At 26.7% G+C, this 20056-nt stretch overlaps 1 long non-coding RNA gene across 1 annotated transcript; it reads right to left on the reverse strand.

Annotated features, from left to right (window-relative positions):
* Window positions 1-924: 924 nt before the first annotated feature.
* Window positions 925-18548, reverse strand: LOC145269406 (uncharacterized). Its single transcript, XR_013865032.1, has 3 exons — window positions 18485-18548; window positions 8145-8284; window positions 925-3111 (listed from the first exon to the last, which is right to left on the reverse strand). It is a non-coding gene; the product is annotated as an uncharacterized LOC145269406 (long non-coding RNA).
* Window positions 18549-20056: the final 1508 nt, after the last annotated feature.

The raw sequence follows: 20056 nt of genomic DNA on the forward strand, positions 1-20056 counted from the left end.
AATGTTCTGAAACTAAACATGGCTTCCAATTCATTCCATTCCATACACCAATCTTTCTCCCCTTTTGTTAATTTCAAGTGTTTTCAATTCTATTTCCTTCGGGGTTGGCATCAAAATCACCCATTATAATCTTAACATCAGATTATTTCAGTTGCTTCAGAATTTACTTCAGTTTTTCCTAGAATGTTTCTATTTTTAGATCATCATAAGTTGATGGAGTATATATCTGTAGGATGCTGATGTCAAAAGGTTTGGCACTGAGAGTCACTGCCATGATTCGGTCTGATATTGGCCAGTAGCTTTTAAGTGTCTTTACCATGTTGGGGGAGATTATTATGCTGACGCTTCTTTGATGTTGTTCACGACTAAAGTAGAGCATTTTATAACCATCTAATGTAAAATCTCCGGCTTCATCTCACCTCTGCAAGTCCTAAGATTTCAATCTCCATTCTCTTCATTACACTTTTAATATTTTCAAATTTGCTGATCTGGTGCTTCTTACATTCCATATTTCTATCTTCTTTGGGTTATTCTTTGCTGGTTGTCAGAGAGCAGTTTGTGTAAGATCAGATACAACTTGTCTATCATGGTAATCCTTACCCAGTAAGGTGTTCTGATTCATGACTCTATTCGCATTGTTTCATGAATAATGAGTTTGATGTATTGTCATAGCTTTCTTTGCACAGACAATAGGCTACCATTTTTTCTGTTAAAGCAGTGCCCATACTCGACAATTGTCTTGACCATTGTACCCAGAGCTATCTTCTGCTCGGCGCAATGGAATACAAAACCATGAACAGAATTGTTTCTGTTTACTTTCGTAATCCATCAGTCACCTGCTTTTCATAACCCTGATCAGGGGGATAAAGCGAGTTCTCGACTATGCTCAAAAGTCTTCCACACACTAGCGGAGGAAAGGTGGGGTCTTACTTTTTCTTTGACAATAACATATACATAATAAAATAAAATAGTGTTTATTCTAGCATGAGTTTTATTTCAAAAGCAATTTTACCATTACATTTTGATTTTACAATTACATTTGGATTTCAATCCAGTAGCCTTTTATATGAGCTTCACCATATTCACACTCAATGTGAATAAATAAATATAGCTAGTGCAATTTTGTTTAGTTGTTACATATTGGATTTCTTTGCAAAATGAACGCCACATATATTTCACAAAATTTATTCAATTTTATTTCTGTAAAAAGCAAACATATTTGTAAACAAACATATCACAGTAATATATATTCACATATACGTAAAACACACACTGAAAATTATTTTTGAATGCATGAAGCAAAGCAAACACATATTAGATTTGTTTGACAGTTCTTATGCAGCATTTGTTCGATTATGATTTTTTTACAATGTGTTCGCATGCATCATTATCGGATTTCCTTGGAAAAATAAATCAAAAATACTTAACAAAAATGTCTTCCTTTTAGTGTGCATTTGCCTATGTGTGACATGAGTTCTTTTCTTGTAACAGAAGAGCCACACACTTCACAAGTCTATGGTTGCTCTCCAGTATGGGATCGCATATGCTGTAACATACTGTGTTTTCTTGTAAAAGAAGAGCCACATATTTCACAAGAGTATGGTTTCTCTCCAGTATGGGATCGCATATGTTGTAACATCGTGTTTTTTCTTGTAAAAGAAGAGCCACACATTCCACAAGAATATGGCTTCTCTCCAGTATGGGATCGTATATGTTGCAACAGCTGTTCTTTCCTTGTAAAAGAAGAGCCACATATTTCACAAGAATATGGTTTCTCTCCAGTATGAGTTCGCATATGTCTAACCATATCAGGTTTGTTGGTAAAAGAAGAGTCACATGCGTCACAAGAATATGGTTTCTCTCCGGTATGTGTTCGCATATGAATTACCAAGCTTCTTTTCAGTGTAAAAGACGAATCACATACACCACAAGAATATGGTTTCTCTCCAGTATGTGATCGCATATGAATGACTAAGTTTGGTTTCCTTGTAAAAGAAGAGCAACATACTCCACAGGAATATGGTTTCTCCCCAGTATGTTTTTGCATATGTTTCAGGATATCTCGTTTATTTGTAAATGAAGAACCGCATACTTTGCAAGAACACTGTTTGTTTCTGATATCCGATTTAGTGTTCATTCTTGCAGTCAAAATATTTGAAATTTTTAGTAAAGTTTTTTTCTCTATACTTTTGCTCTTGCGCTTTTTAGAAATAAACGGGCTTAATTAAGAAACTGACTTTTTCTTCTGTTTTTATGTATGTGAAATTATACATATACATATATGAGAATTGTATGTGAAATTATATATATACATATATGAAAATTGTATGTGAAATTATATATATATATACATATGTGAGAATTGTATGTGAAATTATATATATACATTTATGAGAATTGTATGTGAAATTATATATATATATACATATATGAGAATTGTATGTGAAATTATATATATATATACATATGTGAGAATTGTATGTGAAATTATATATATACATATATGAGAATTGTATGTGAAATTATATATATATATACATATATGAGAATTGTATGTGAAATTATATATATATACATATATGAAAATTGTATGACCCTCTTCGTGCCAGATCACTATTTGATCCATGGACTTAACATCAAGAGCAATGAAAACGTAACATGTGATTCAATAACTGTTTATACATCTCACAATATAATATTTAAACATCACAGAAATAATATAATCTATATGGTTCTTAGAGTTCTGGTGAGTATAATTCATTTAAAGTATATTTTAATGTTCAACTCTACCAACTCAGTCAACCATTTTTGAAGCCTGACATTAAGACTGCATTTCTGTTCTAATCATAGGTGTATTTCTTTTGTATTATTTTGATGCCTGAACTACTGCATTTATTAAAAAGGCAATTAGTGCATTAGTCATGTGCATTAAAACTTGCATTAGTCAGAATCTTTTGCGGCAGTTTTCCAACCAGTGTTTAATTTAACAACCCTAAGAATACGAAAATTACATACACAATTGTCAGAAAAATGTTTTCCCAATATATTTTCATATATTCCATTGTTTTCCGATTTTGTATTTGTTTTCCTTCATATTGAGTGCTGGATATTCTGCAAGATTAAAAAAACATACATTAAAAAAAATTTTTTGGATAAATTAATAAATTGACTAAATGGAAAATTTGATTTGATTCTTTCAATTCACTGATCAATTAGAAATAGGCTTCTGCATTTAGTTAAAGGCAAAATCTAAATAATCATGTACAATTTTTTTAAGTCCCCAAATATCTTGTTAATTATATCAAAATATAGTTTAGAATTTTGTTTAAATCATTTAATAAAATGAATACTTTTTTATAAATAATATTAAAGTAAATAATATTAAAATAAATATCCACAAAACTTTCATTAATGAGTCGTTTTGGTGTTTAATAATTTATGCAATTTTTTAATTTACAAAATAAATTTTTCATAAAACATTTAATAAAGCTCAGTCGAACACTTTTCATGGAAAGTATTCGACTGAGCTTCAATCTATGGTCCCCCTCGCCAATCTTTCACAAGAAACACTCGACTATCTGAAAACACTATAAATAATTCTCCCTACTCTTTATCTGTGCCTAAACCTAAAAGCTTCTTTCTTAGAACTGCACGCCTGTGGAATTGTCTTCCGTTTTCCTGCTTTCCAGCTGTCTATAATATTGTTGTCTTCAAGTCCAATGTGAACAAGTTTCTGATGAGCCGTTCCACTTAAGTTAACAAATTTACTGAACTTCCATTACTATCGATTACTATATTGTCCTTTTGACTACTGTACACTCTTTAACCCTTATCCTTGAGTGGCCTATCGGCCTTGATAAGTGGTGACGCCTATGTGAAAAAAAATTCTGATTTTTGCAAAACTTTTCGACTAATATTTTTCAATACATGTAATAAATCAGACAGTTCTTTTCCAATATTCGTGGTTCAATAATTTAATGTATAAATGTTGGAAGATGCTCAGAAATTGAAGAATATCCTAAAATCACCAACATTTTGCACAAATAAATATTATGCCATAAAACAAAACCAAATCAAGAACTGAAATATTCTTTCTTGGCATATGGTCACACCTAAGAATAATATTCGGTAATTAAAAATATGTAGAATAATCAAATATTTAGTAATTAAAAATGTACTAATAAAAATGAAACTTTAAACACATTCACAACTTTTTAGAAAGAGAATATAAAGATTGATAAAAATACAAAATTCTGCTAGTTTTTCCAATTTTCTTTAAATATAAAAAACCTTGATAGATCATGATTATAGATCATGGAATAAACAGTGACGATTTAATTATTTTATATCATTATTAAACACTGCAGTTTTTAAGATTTTATATTTAGATGAAAAAAGATTTACTTATTACATACAACAATCTTGAATATTAGGAAATTTAAAATTGCGTTGCTGAGTTAAAAAATAAACAAAAAATGTAGTTTATTTCCTTAGAGAATAATGTTCATTTTGTTGGTGAATAACACCTGAAATAGCTGATAAGATTATTGCTATTAAAAGTAAGCTTTCCTTTAAAACTTGTAAAAAAGCTTTCCAACTAGCCATTAGTATTGCAAATGGCAGCAGACTTGAATGATAATTCAGATTTCTCGGATTTACAATCATATTTAATATAAATTGGAAAAAATACATAGAATACACTTCCAAATCAAAGAAAGTTCTTACACATGTAGTATATGAAGGAAACCACAAAAATTGCATAAAAGTCTAATATATTTAAAACACTACATTTCATTAATAATGTTGGAACTTTGCACTAGTTAAGGATTACATAAATAAAAGTGGCAAAAATAAAATGACTTTTCCTTTTATAAAAGATTCAAGCGTTCTCCATTTCCGAAAAAACATATTATGCAAACTAATTGAAAATTTGCAGCATAACTGATGCTTAACTTTGATGTGTTTTCTCAGCTCTGAAATACTCGGCTATTTTTTTCCTGAATTTGTCCTCCTTAGCGCAACCACTCATCTCATATAAAAATTGATTCTTTTATATATTTAAACTGCATGCCCTCATGATCATAAAACATCATTTCATATCGCAGTCCCATACCTTGATTGGTACTTACATCTCTAGCCCTCCATACATGACCAGACACAACTATCCCTATATGTCACTTCCAATTTTCAAAAAGCCCAATACTCAAACCATAATTAACAAGCCTTCATAACATGTCGCCAACTTAATTGTCTCTCTTTACTCTTGAACACTGACGTTGTTTCCAAACTTTACATTCTCACCAAAATAGCCTGTAATCTAAATAAAAATTGGCAACACTCCTTTTTACTGATGCTGTAATTCATACCAATTCTTAACTTCAATGTTTTCTCTCAGCTGCCGAACACCCGATTTTCTGCCCCTGTCAGTTTGTCTTCTTAACTGAGCCACTCCCCTCATATGCAAACTGATATTTTTATATTATTAAACAGTGTATTAAAAATTTGACTCAGTAAATATCGAAACTACACTATAATCTGCATCGTCTCATTTCACTCATTAAATGTCAAATATATTTTTGAAACTGAAAATCTTCTGCACTATTTCAACGTTTCACTTACAATGTAAATATATGTTCATTTTCTTATGCACACATAAAATCATTGAATCTATATTAATTTAGTATTTTACTTGCAATAATAAAGTAAGCTGATGATTTTTGAATTAACAAATGGAATAATATTTTATCATAAATTTTTATCAAATATTTCGCCGTTTTTCTTGTCTTTTAGGTTTTCGTAAACTTTTTGGAATATTTAATAGTTTAATCCTTTCCTTCTCGTTGCTGACAGAATGAGAGAATGGTACCCCATCGATTAGATAAAGGGTTTTCTTCAAAATTCAGTACAGATTCCTAAGTTCAACAAGATGCCCTTAAAGAAGGTTGAAGGTAATATCTACTGAAATATATTTTATAATTGTTATATAATTTTAAAGGAAATGCTTAAATTGAAATCAATGCATAAAATATATGGAAATATTCTCGTGCACCGTTAATATTCCTATGTTGTTTCTATTAAACTTGAAGTCTTTTAAGAATATATTTTACTTTATCTTAGAATGATTTTCATGATTACATCTTTGTATTTAAAAAAATACTATGAACAATATTAATTTCTGAGCTGAACATTCGATAAAATTTATGGTGTTCAAATGAATTGATCTTACAGAAATCTGCAATACATATAATCCTACACAAAATAATCATGAAAGAAATAATGAACACTAAACACTTTAACAAATAGAAATAGTTAGCTGTTATTCAAAAACGTTTTGAACATTAACTAGTTTTTTTTTTTAAAGGCCACAAAGCTGTCATGGAAAAAGTTTACTATAAATATATACAGTTTAGATTTTATGGATTAATCTGTAGAATTAAAATCAAATAATTTTAGTTCAACACAATAAAAGACGTAAGGTATTATGATTGTTCATTGTTTAAAATGTATTCATAAAATTATGTTTTAATTTATTTTAAAATCAAATTTAGTGAGTTTAGTTCATTACCATTCCAGTTTTAGTTTGTGAGTTTAATCTGGAAAATGTTCTCTATTGCAATATAAAACTCCTTGTTTAGGAAAAGAGGAAAACTTAAATTTTGTAGTCCATTGCAATTCCAGGCGATGTTGAGTTTTCTTATGGCTCCATGATAGTTAAAACAAAAAGTGCAGACTCGTGTCTTTCACAAGGTTTTGTTGAGTGCATTGTTATTGTAGTACTCTGTCAGGATATTTGGAGCGTTTAAAAATCATATTGTAATTATTTTGGAATCCTTTGTTTTTGTCCAAACAAAGATTATTTGCATAGATCAATCATTAAATTTAATAAAATTCCAGGTTTTCATCAATATGTATGGAGTGGAATGATAAAATATTCGCTATAGAAAAGAAGGCATGATTCCATAGACCATATACTAGTTGACCACTTATGTACAAAACTCAAAAGCAATAGATGTCTTCTATCATGTATGAAAGTTACACAATGTTCAACAACCCAGATCAGAGATGCACTGCTGTACAACTCATGCTCTCCACCTATCCAAGTTATGACAAAAGGACCATAGCAAGCGCCCTCAAACTGCATTTGCCACACATAATTAAGAAATGCCCAGGATGACAACAATGAAGTTTCCGGCCACAGTTATGGTTTTTGCTGTGGTTTCAAGTAAAGGCAACATACAACCTCACATCGGCATGAAAGGCAACACCAAAGTGTACTTAGATGTGCTGAAGAGTGTGGTGATCCTGTGGTACAATCAGGTGGCTGCTGGCAGACCTTGAGTGTGGCAACAGGACTCAGCACCAGCACACAAATCCAAAGAGACCCAGATTGAGCTTCAGAAGGTGTGCTATAATGCTGTACCCTTCTCTCACTGAATATCCATTTCTCCCAACCTAAACCTGCTTGACTACTTTATTGGGTCATACATTGAGACCTCACATACATAACATCCCACAATACCAAAAGCAGCCTGGTTGCTGCCATCTGCTAAGTATTCGCCAAGCTCCCACGAGCATTTGTGGAAAAGACATGCTCCCAATTCCGGACCTGTATGAGGCAGTGATTAAGGGTAAAGGTAGTTACATTGAATAGATGTCAGCTCTACTACAGAATTAAGTTAGCAAAATTGATTTTTTCAATAAAAGTTTTTAAATAAAGTTGATTCTTTAGGCAAAACTTTTATCATTTTAATATTATTTATGTTTTATCATTTCATATTATTTATGGTGAGAATGATAAACACAAAACTTATCATCAGGCAAGTTGGTTTTTTCTTAGAACTTCAGCGGCTATACTTACCATCCATTTCCATAAACTAGTTTGCAAACATAACGCAATATCATTTCAACATAAAATAAACCATAAAAAAGAATATTTTTTACTGTTATTCAACATAACTTCATAATTTAGAAATAGCAATTGAGACCTTAAAACAATCCTAAAATTAAATTGATAAAACATTAATGTAATTAAGTTAAAATATATCACATTCTTCATTTGTATATATGAGCTCCAAATTTAAAAAAAAATAAAACTATATTTTAATGAAAAAAACAATCGGACTTACAGCTGATTTTCAACTTACCTATTCTTTTCCGGTCATCTTTATGAGGTTTTTGTTAAGTATAACTTCTAATATGACAACAAATTCATCTTAAAAATTCTAACATAAGTAATATTCCCATAAACAAATGATTTCACCAGGTTTTTAAGCAACTGAAAAAACTAAAAAAAAATGTAGACAAAACAATATTTAGCCTTTTTTTACCTGATTTGGGTATTTGCTTAAACACATAAAAAATTTTAATTTTATAGTATTTTATAGTATGTAGAGTAAAATAGACATATCTTTTATAGTATTTAATAGTATGTAGAGTAAAATAAACATACGTTTTATAGTATTTTATAGTCTGTAGAGAAGACGTATCTTTTTATAATATTTTATAGTATGTAGAGTAGATATATCTTTTATAGTATTTTATAGTATGTAGAGTAAAACAGACATGTATTTTATAGTATGTAGAATAAAATAGACGTCTTTTAAAGATTTTTATAGTATGTAGAGTAAAATGACCACGTATTTTATAATATTTTATAGTATGTAGAGTAAAATAGACATATATCTTATAGTATTTTATAGTATAGAGTCAAATAGACCTATCTTTTGTAGTATTTTATAGTATGTACAGTAAAATAGACAGTTATTTTATAATATTTTATAGTATGATGAGTAAAAAAGACATAGAATTTATAATATTTTCTAGTATGTAGAGTAAAATAGACATTTCTTTTATAATATTTTACAGTATGTAGAGTAAAATGGACATATCTTTTATAATATTTTATAGTATGTAGAGTAAAATAGACATGTCTTTTATAGTATTTAATCGTTTGTAGAGTAAAATGAACATGTATTTAAAATATTTTATAGTATGTAGAGTAAAATAGACATACATTTTGTAGTATGTTATATTATGTAGAGTAAAATTGACGTATCTTTTGTAGAATTTTATAGTATGTAGAGTAAAATAGACATACATTTTGTAGTATTTTATATTATGTAGAGTAAAATTGACGTATCTTTTGTAGTATTTTATAGTATGTAGAGTAAAATAGACATGTCTTTTATAGTATTTTATAGTCAGTAGAGTAAAATAGATATGTCTTTTATAAAATTTTATAGTATGTAGAGTAAAATAGACATATCTTTTATAATATTTTGAAGTATGTAGAGTAATATAGACACTTCATTTGTAGTATTTTATAGAATGTAGCGTAACATAGACATGTCTTTTATAGTATTTTATAGTATATAGAGTAAAAAAACATATCATTTATAGAACTTTATAGTATGTAGAGTAAAATAGACATGTATTTTATAATATTTTATAGTATGTAGAGTAAAATAGATATATATCTTATAGTATTTTATAGTATAGAGTAAAATAGACCTATCTTTTGTAGTATTTTATAGTATGTAGAGTAACATAGACGTATCTTTTTTAGTATTTGATAGTATGTACAGTAAAACAGACATATATTTGTAGTATTTTATAGTATGTGGAGTAAAATAGACATGTCTTTTAAAGAATTTTGTAGTATGTAGAGTAAAATGGACACGTATTTTATAATATTTTATTGTATGTAGAGTAAAATAGAAATATATTTTATAATATTTTTTAGTATGTACAGTAAAATAGACATATCTTTTATAGAATTTTATAGTTTGTAGAGTAAAATAGACATGTCTTTTATAGTGTTTTATAGTATGTAGAGTAAAATAGACATAGCTTTTATAGTATTTTATAGTATGTAGTGTAAAATAGACATGTATTTTATACTATGTTGAGAAACATCGGCATGTATTTTTTAATTATTTATAATATGTAGAGTAAAATAGACACATCTTTTATAATATTTTATAGTAGGTAGAGTAAAATAAAAACATCTTTTATAGTATTTTATTGTATGTAGGGTAAAATAGACATATCGTTTATAATATTTTATAGTATGTAGGTTAAAAAAGACATACCTTTTATAATATGTTATAGATTGTAGAGTAAAATACACATATCTTTTATAGTATTTTATAGTATGATGAGTAAAAAAGACATAGAATTTATAATATTATATAGTATGTAGAGTAAAATAGACATTTCTTTTATAATATTTTATAGTATGTAGAGTAAAATAGACATATCTTTCAAATTATTTGTAGTATGTAGAGTAAAATACGGATATCTTTTGTAATATTTTATAGTATGTTGAGTTAAATAGACATATATGTTGTAACATTTTATCGTATGTAGATTAACATAGAAATGTATTTTATAGTATGTAGAGTAAAATAGGCAGACTTTTTATAGTATTCCACAGTATGTGGTGGAAAATAGACATATATGTTGTAATATTTTATAGTATGTAGAGTAAAATAGACATGTCTTTTATAGTATTTTATCGTTTGTAGCGTAAAATGAACATGTATTTAAAATATTTTATAGTATGTAGAGTAAAATAGATATATTTCTAAACATATTTTATAGTATGTATTGTAAAATAGACATATCTTTCATAATATTTTATAGTATGTAGAGTAAAAAAGACATACATTTTGTAGTATGTTATATTATGTAGAGTAAAATTGACGTATCTTTTGTAGAATTTTATAGTATGTAGAGTAAAATAGACATGTCTTTTATAGTATTTTATAGTCAGTAGAGTAATATTGACGTATCTTTTGTAGTATTTTATAGTATGTACAGTAAGATAGACATGTCCTTTTATAGTATTTTATAGTCAGTAGAGTAAAAAAGATATGTTTTTTATAATATTTTATAGTATGTAGAGTAAAAAAGAAATATCTTTTATAATATTTTGAAGTATGTAGAGTAATATAGACATATCATGTGTAGTATTTTATAGTACGTAGCGTAAAATAGACATGTCTTTTATAGTATTTTATAGTATATAGAGTAAAATAGACATATTATTTATAGTACTTTATAGTATGTAGACTAAAATAGACATATATCTTATAGTATTTTATAGTATAGAGTAAAATAAACCTATCTTTTGTAGTATTTTATAGTATGTAGAGTAACATAGACGTATCTTTTTTAGTATTTGATAGTATGTACAGTAAAAAAGACATATGTTTTTAGAATTTTATAGTATGGAGAGAAAATAGACATATCTTTTATAGTATTTAGAGTAAAATAGACATGTCTATTAAAGAATTTTGTAGTATGTAGAGTAAAATGCACACGTATTTTATAATATTTTATAGTATGTACAGTACAATTGACATATCTTTTATAGTATTTTATAGTATGTAGAGTAAAATAGACATATCTTTTATAGTATTTTATTGTATGTAGAGTAAAATAGACATGTATTTTATAGTATGTTGAGAAAAATCGGCATGTATTTTTTTAATTATTTATAGTATGTAGAGTAAAATAGACACATCTTTTATAATATTTTATAGTAGGTAGAGTAAAATAGGAACATCATTTATAGTATTTTATTGTATGTAGAGTAAAATAAACATATCTTTTATAGTATTTTATAGTATGTAGGTTAAAATAGACATACCTTTTATAATATTTTATAGACTGTAGAGTAAAATACACATATCTTTTATAGTATTTTATATTAAGATGAGTAAAAAAGACATAGAATTTATAATATTTTCTAGTATGTAGAGTAAAATAGACATTTCTTTTATAATATTTTATAGTATGTAGAGACAAATGGACATATCTTTTATAATATTTTATAGTATGTAGAGTAAAATCGACATATCTTTTATAGACTTTTATAGTACGTAGAGTAAAATAGACATATCTTTCATAATATTTGTAGTATGTAGAGTAAAATACGGATATCTTTTGTAATATTTTATAGTATGTAGAGTTAAATAGACATATATGTTGTAACATTTTATCGTATGTAGATTAAAATAGAAATATCTTTTATAGTATTTTATAGTATGTAGAGTAAAATAGACATATATGTTGTAACATTTTATAGTATGTAGAGTAAAATAGACTTGTATTTTATAGTATTTTATAGGATGTAGAATAAAAAAGGCATATCCTTTATAATACTTTGAAGGATGTAGAGTAAAATAGAATTATCTTGTGTAGTATTTTATAGTATGTAGAGTAAACAGACACATCTTTTATAGCATTTTATAGTATGTAGAGTAGAATAGAAATATTTTTTAATAGTATTTTATAGTATGTAGAGAAAAATATACATGTATTTTATAGTATGTTGAGAAAAATCGGCATGTATTTTTGAATTATTTATAGTATGTAGAGTAAAATAGACACATCTGTTATACTATTTTATAGTAGGTAGAGTAAAATGGGAACATCTTTTATAGTATTTTATAGTATGTAGAGTAAAATAGACATTTCTTTTATAATATTTTACAGTATGTAGAGTAAAATGGACATATCTTTTATAGAATTTTATAGTATGTAGAGTAAAATAGACATATCTTTCATAATATTTGTAGTATGTAAAGTAAAATAGGGATATCTTTTGTAATATTTTATAGTATGTAGAGTAAAATAGACATATATGTTGTAACATTTTATCGTATGTAGAGTAAAATAAACATGTATTTTATAGTATTTTATAGTATGTAGAATAAAAAAGGCATATCCTTTATAATATTTTGTAGTATGTAGAGTAAAATAGAATTATCTTATATAGTATTTTATAGTATGTAGAGTAAAATAGAAAAATTTTTTATAGCATTTTATCGTATGTAGAGTAAAATAGAAATATCTTTTTATAGTATTTTATAGTATGTAGAGAAAAATATACATGTATTTTATAGTATGTTGAGAAAAATCGGCAGGTATTTTTTAATTATTTATAGTATGTAGAGTAAAATAGACACATCTTTTACAATATTTTATAGTAGGTAGAGTAAATAGGAACATCTTTTATAATATTTTATAGACTGTAGAGTAAAATACACATATCTTTTATAGTATTTTATATTAAGATGAGTAAAAAAGACATAGAATTTATAATATTTTCTAGTATGTAGAGTAAAATAGACATTTATAGTATTTTATAGTATGATGAGTAAAAAAGACATTTCTTTTATAATATTTTATAGTATGTAGAGTAAAATGGACATATCTTTTATAGAATTTTATAGTACGTAGAGTAAAATAGACATATCTTTCATAATATTTGTAGTATGTACAGTAAAATACGGATATCTTTTGTAATATTTTATAGCATGTAGAGTAAAATAGACATGTATTTTATAGTATTTTATAGTATGTAGAATAAAAAAGGCATATCCTTTATAATATTTTGTTGTATGTAGAGTAAAATAGAAATATTTTTTATAGTATTTTATAATATGTAGAGAAAAATATACATGTATTTTATAGTATGTTGAGAAAAATCGGCAAGTATTTTTTAATTATTTATAGTATCTAGAGAAAAATAGAGACTTATTTTATACTATTTTATAGTAGGTAGAGTAAAATAGGAAACTCTTTTACAGTATTTTATAGTATGTAGAGTAAAATAGACATATCTTTTATAATATTTTATAGTATGTAGGTTAAAATAGGCAAAAATTTTATAACATTTTATAGTATGTAGAGTAAAATAGACATGTATTTTATAATATTTTATAGTATGTAGAGTAAAAAAATATATTTTTACAGAATTTAATAGTATGTAGAGTAAAATAGAAATATCTTTCATAATATTTTTAGTATGTAGAGTAAAATACAGATATCTTTTGTAATATTTTATAGTATGTAGAGTTAAATAGACATATATGTTGTAACATTTTATAGTATGTAGAGTAAAATAAACATGTATTTTATAGTATGTAGAATAAAAAGGCATATCCTTTATAATACTTTGTAGTATGTAGAGTAAAATAGAATTATCTTGTGTAGTATTTTATAGTATGTAGAGTAAACAGACATATCTTTTAACGCATTTTATAGTATGTAGAGTAAAATAGAAATATCTTTTTATAGTATTTTATAGTATGTAGAGAAAAATATACATGTATTTTATAGTATGTGTAGAAAAATAGGCATGTATTTTTTAATTATTTATAGTATGTAGAGTAAAATAGACACATCTTTTGTAGTATTTTATAGTATGTAGAGTAAAATAGACACATCTTTTATAATACTTTATAGTACGTAGAGTAAAAAAAATATATTTTATAGTATTTTATAGTATGCAGAGTAAAATAGGCATATCTTTTATTATATTTTGTGGTATGTAGAGTAAAATATAAATATTTTTTGTAGTATTTGATAGGATGTAGAGTAGAACAGACATATCTTTTATAGTATTTTATAGTTTGGAGAGTAGTATTTTATAGTATGGAGAGTATAGTATTTTATAGTATGTAGAGTAAAATAGACAATTATTTTATAGTAGGTAGAGTACTATAAACATTTATAGTATTTTATAGTATATAGAGTAAAATAAAGATATCTTTTATAGTATTTTATTGTTTGTAGAGTAAAATAGACATGTATAATAAATTATTTTATAGTATGTAGAGTAAAATAGACGAATCTTTAATAATATTTTAAAGTACGTAGGTTAAAATAGACATATCTTTTATAATATGTTATAGTAGTAGAGTAAAATAGACATGTATTTTATCATATGTTATAGTATGTAGAGTAAAATAGAAATATATTTTATAGTATTTTATAGTATGTAGAGTAAAATATACAGAATTTTTATAGTATTCCACAGTATGTAGAGGAAAATAGACATATATGTTGTAATATCTTATAGTATGTAAAGTAAAATAGACATGTCTTTTATAGTATTTTATCGTTTGTAGAGTAAAATGAACATGTATTTAAAATATTTTATAGTATGTAGAGTAAAATAGATATATTTCTAAACATATTTTATAGTATGTATTGTAAAATAGACATATCTTTCATAATATTTTATAGTATGTAGAGTAAAATAGACATACCTTTTGTAGTATGTTATATTATGTAGAGTAAAATTGACGTATCTTTTGTAGAATTTTATAGTATGTAGAGTAAAATAGACATGTCTTTTATAGTATTTTATAATCAGTAGACAAAAATAAATATGTCTTTTATATTTTATAGTATGTAGAGTAAAATAAACATATCTTTTATAATATTTTGTAGTATGTAGAGTAATATAGACATATCTTTTGTAGTATTTTATAGTATGTAGCGTAAAATAGACATGACTTTTACAGTATTTTATAGTATTTAGAGTAAAATAGACATATCATTTATAGTACTTTATAGTATGTAGGGTAAAATAGACATGTATTTTATAATATTTTATAAGATGTAGAGTAAAATAGACATATATCTTATAGTATTTTATAGTATGTAGAGTAAAATTGACATATCTTTTGTAGTATTCTATAGTATGTAGAGTAAAATAGACATATTTTTTTAGTATTTTATAGCATGTAGAGTAAAATAGACATGTCTTCTAAAGAACTTTATAGTATGTAGAGTAAAATAGACATGTTTTTTATAATATTTTATAGTATGTAGAGTAAAATAAACATATATCTTATAATATTTTATAGTATGTAGAGTAAAATAGACATATCTTTTTTTGTATTGGATAGTATGTAGAGTAAAAAAGACATATTTTTTTAGTATTTTATAGTATGTAGAGTAAAATAGACATGTCTTTTAAAGAATTTTATAGTATGTAGAGTAAAATGGACACGTATTTTATAATATTTTATTGTATGTAGAGTAAAATAGACATATCTTTATAGTAATCAAAGTAGGTAGAGTAAATTAGACATATATTTTATAGTATTGTATAGTATGTAGAGTAGACATATCTTTTAAAGTATTTTATAGAATGCAGAGTAAAATAGACATATCTTGTATAGTATTTTATAGTATGGAGAGTAGACATATCTTTTGGAGTGTTTTATTGTATGTAGAGTAAAATAGACATGTCTTTTATAGTATTTCATAGTATTTAAAGTAAAATAGGTATATCTTTTATAGTATTTTATAGTATGTAGAGTAAAATAGACATATCTTTTGTAGTATTTTATAGTATGTAGAGTAGACATATCTTTTATAGTATTTTATAGTATGTAGAGTCAAACAGACATATCTTTTATAGTATTTCGTATTATGTTGAGTAGCCATATCTTTATAGTATTTCATAGTATGTAGAGTAAAACAGACATATCTTTTATAGTATTTAATAGTTTGTAGAGTAAACATATCTTTTATAGTATGTAGAGTAAAATAGACATATATTTTGTAATATTTTATAGTAGGTAGAGTAAAATAGACATGTATTTTATAAGATGTAGAGTAAAATAGACATATCTTTAATAATATTGCATAGTATGTTGAGTAGACATATTTTGTATCGTATGTTATAGTATGTAGAGTTCTAGAGACATAACTTTTATAGTATTTTATAGTAGGTAGAGTAGACATATCTTTTATAGTATTTTATAGTACGTAGAGTAAAATAGACATATCTTTTATAGTATTTTATAGTATGTAGAGTAAAATAGATATATCTTTCAACTGTGAAGAAAGTGAATTTGAAACAAGACTATGTGATTGTTTATAAGGGTGTGAAAACAGTATTATGAAAGGATCTAGGCAGCACTATACAAAGCATTTACTATAAACCCTTCCACTGCTTGGGAGCAATTTGAGGCAAGAACCTTACATTCAGCCAAAACTGTCAATGTATATCTGGCCGAGGTGATTAAGTGACAGTGTTGTTTCATGGGCTGCCTGAGCGGGCCTTCGCATACAATTTTCTCGCAGGGCTCCCAACCAGAGCAAATGAACTCTGACAAGCTAGTTCAAGCATGGCTTTGTTTTCCCTTAATGACCTGGTATACCGGGCCAGGACCGTGATGAAAAATACCTATGAGATGAGAGAAGCAGTAGTCGCTGTTGTACAGCCCACTCCGAATAGTTCGTAGGGAAAGGGAGAATAAGTTCACAATAAAGGGAACATGGTAACAAGTTTTTCCAACCAAATCGATGTCCTCTCCTCGTCATGATGACGAAAATTCAATGCATACACGCATGCTCCTGGGACTCCATTTCTTCAATATTTTTGGCAATTCTGAAGCTTAATTCATTTATTTATGAAGATCAAAATGTGGAACAAGACGCTGGCTAAATTTTCGGTACTAGTGTACTTATTGATCCGTGCTGAAATAATAATAACGTTATGCAGAAAGCCATTCTTAACATGGAGAAGGGTGGGTGTTTTGTACCTATCCTGTACTTTAATCTTACAATTTAATAAAACAGATATCATAAAACTTTAAATAAACTTGAAAATACTATTTAAAACATAGCACCAAAGTTTCTGTTCTTTTTTGTTTGTTTTTTTAGGTCTCACCTCTTTTTCCACATATTTTTATTTTATAAATTCTATTCACACTGAAATATTTTAACTAACCCAGTTTTTAAGTGGTATTTTAAGGGAATCATAACGTCTGCAAACAGTCTGTTTTTGTTTTGTTTTTGCTGTTTTTTTTTTTTTTGGTCGTTCTTCACGTATTTTGAGATTATGTTAAAGTACGCAATAACCAAACATGTTAATATAAAAAAAATCGTTTTAAAGACACTCGTTTATATGCTATCATGTAACGTAAACTAATTTCTATAAAAACATGGTGTACAAAAAAGCATTAAAAAAAACAGGTGCTTCTACACTTTATTGCCGAAATTGGAGACACCATTTTATTTTACGCAACTGCTTTCCAAATCTAGGGGAGTATATGGCCGAAACATGAAATAAATAAAAAAAAGTAAACTGTTTTAAATTATTTGTTCGAAAAAAAAACAAAAAAAAACAAAAAGCACTATTTTATAAATGTTGCTTCATTACAAAATTGTTTTATTAAAATTATATTTTTTGACGCAAACTTTTCAATAAATGTTTTTTTTTTACAATTATATTTTAATAAATTTTTATACAGTAAATCTTTTGGTTTTGTTTTAGTGTTCAAATGGCGCTCGCCCAGTTTAAAGCATTATGAACATGTCCTTTCATTTTCTGTTTTTAATAAAAAAAAAAAATGTTCCATGAAAAACTTTCCCGTTCTCATTAATTAAATCGAAACATTTCCAATTAAACAATTACGGACATATGTTCTCTTTCACTTTCTTTACTTTTTTTCATAGTTCTTTCCGGAAGTTTAATTTTTTGTTATTTATTTCATGCTTCGGCCACGGTTTAATAGAATGTTCTCCCCTAAATTTAGAGAGCAGGTGCGTGAAATAAAATGGCGTCTCCAATTTCGGCAATATAGTGTACAAGCACCAAAAAAAAACAAAAAAAAACAATCCAAATGAAATTACAAAAAATAAATATTAACTATTTTCAAGTATCACTTACTTTTTTTGTTTGTCAATCTATTTTTAACAAAGAAACGATGACGAATGGAAATCACCATTTCAAGATGGCGGCCGGAAAAGCAAATTCGCAGAAAATTTAAATGATTATGTTCATTTATTTTGATTTTAAATTTCATTTTTATTTATGTTGTTATATATTATGATAAATTGAAAAAAATAAATGTTAAAAATTATTAATAGTCTTTTGGCTTTTGTTACGATTGGCACTTATTTGATTACAAAACCATTCAGCGGAAGTGACGTAAGACAAATTTTTAGTTATTAGTTTTATTAAAATGTTCTGCAAATATATTTAAAGAAATGCACTCAGAAAGACACCCATCTTTTGAAAACATATTTTGTTTGAATACATACGTTTTGTTACATACATTAAAAAGTTTTAGAAAAAAGTTTTTTTTTTTTTTAATCCTTAAAAGTTTTGAAAATATTTAATATAAAAAAATATTTTGTAAACATATAATTTTTCTTTTAAATCTTAAAAAGTTTTGCGAATATAGTTTTTAAAATTTGCTCGTGAACATATGACAACGCCATGTTATTGTGTCAATGTCAAGGTCGAACCACCGGTGTCACTTGAAATGTATGCCGGTCGTCGTCGTCTTCTGCTACAGGGTCTCTATTCTTTACTTGGTCCACGATTTTCAGTTGACACTGGGAGTATTGGTAGTCTATTCTTCTGTCGCACATGCATTTGCACATAAGCTAGAAATATATCGACATAATATAAAACTATGAAAGAAAGCACAGCCAAACAACGGCGCAATCGTCACAGAGACTTTACTCAGGAAAGTGCCAGGATGGAAATGGTTACATTCGGTCCCAGGCAAACAATGCGTCACATGTTTACATGCGACATTATAACAACCTCCCTGCAGACAGAAACACTCTTTGTATTATACTGATATAATAATATCGACTTTATTTTTCTATTGAAATTTAAAAAATAATCATCATTTCCCCCCCTCCCCTTTTGGTGACAAAAGCAACAACAATAGAATTAAAAAAAAAAAAAAACACATGGAACTAGGGTTTGTATTACAATCCACGGATGTACGAAATGTTGTGAAAACACACACACACACACACACACACACACACACAAAACAATATATATATATATATATATATATATATATATATATATATATATATATATATATATATATATAAATGCAATCAAAGGAAACATAAGTTACTTTTCTACCTAACTGGATATGTTTTTAGAGTTTTTATTGCAACATGTTTTTTTGGTCCAAAAAACAAGTAATGTTGAGCGCTACCAGAGACCATGAAAAAATGGCTGTGAAGTCACGACAATCCCTTCAAAATAAGAAATTAAAAGAAAGTCGTGGAAAATGTAGTATCTGTTCTTGCTACATATATCGCGTGAGGCAGTGGTGTTCTGGCGAAACATTCTCATGCTCGGAACACCCTGATGAGCTTTTTGCTTGGGTGGTGTTCTGTCCGCACCCTCACTTTATCTGTCTTTCTCTGCTCTCCCCCCCCCCTCGTGGGGGGATCCGAGCTGATAATTTACGACCTTCCTGCGAGG

This window comes from Euprymna scolopes, chromosome 45 (assembly GCF_053919585.1).
Source record: "Euprymna scolopes isolate OS-2025 chromosome 45, ASM5391958v1, whole genome shotgun sequence".
In the NCBI taxonomy this organism is placed as follows: domain Eukaryota; kingdom Metazoa; phylum Mollusca; class Cephalopoda; order Sepiida; family Sepiolidae; genus Euprymna; species Euprymna scolopes.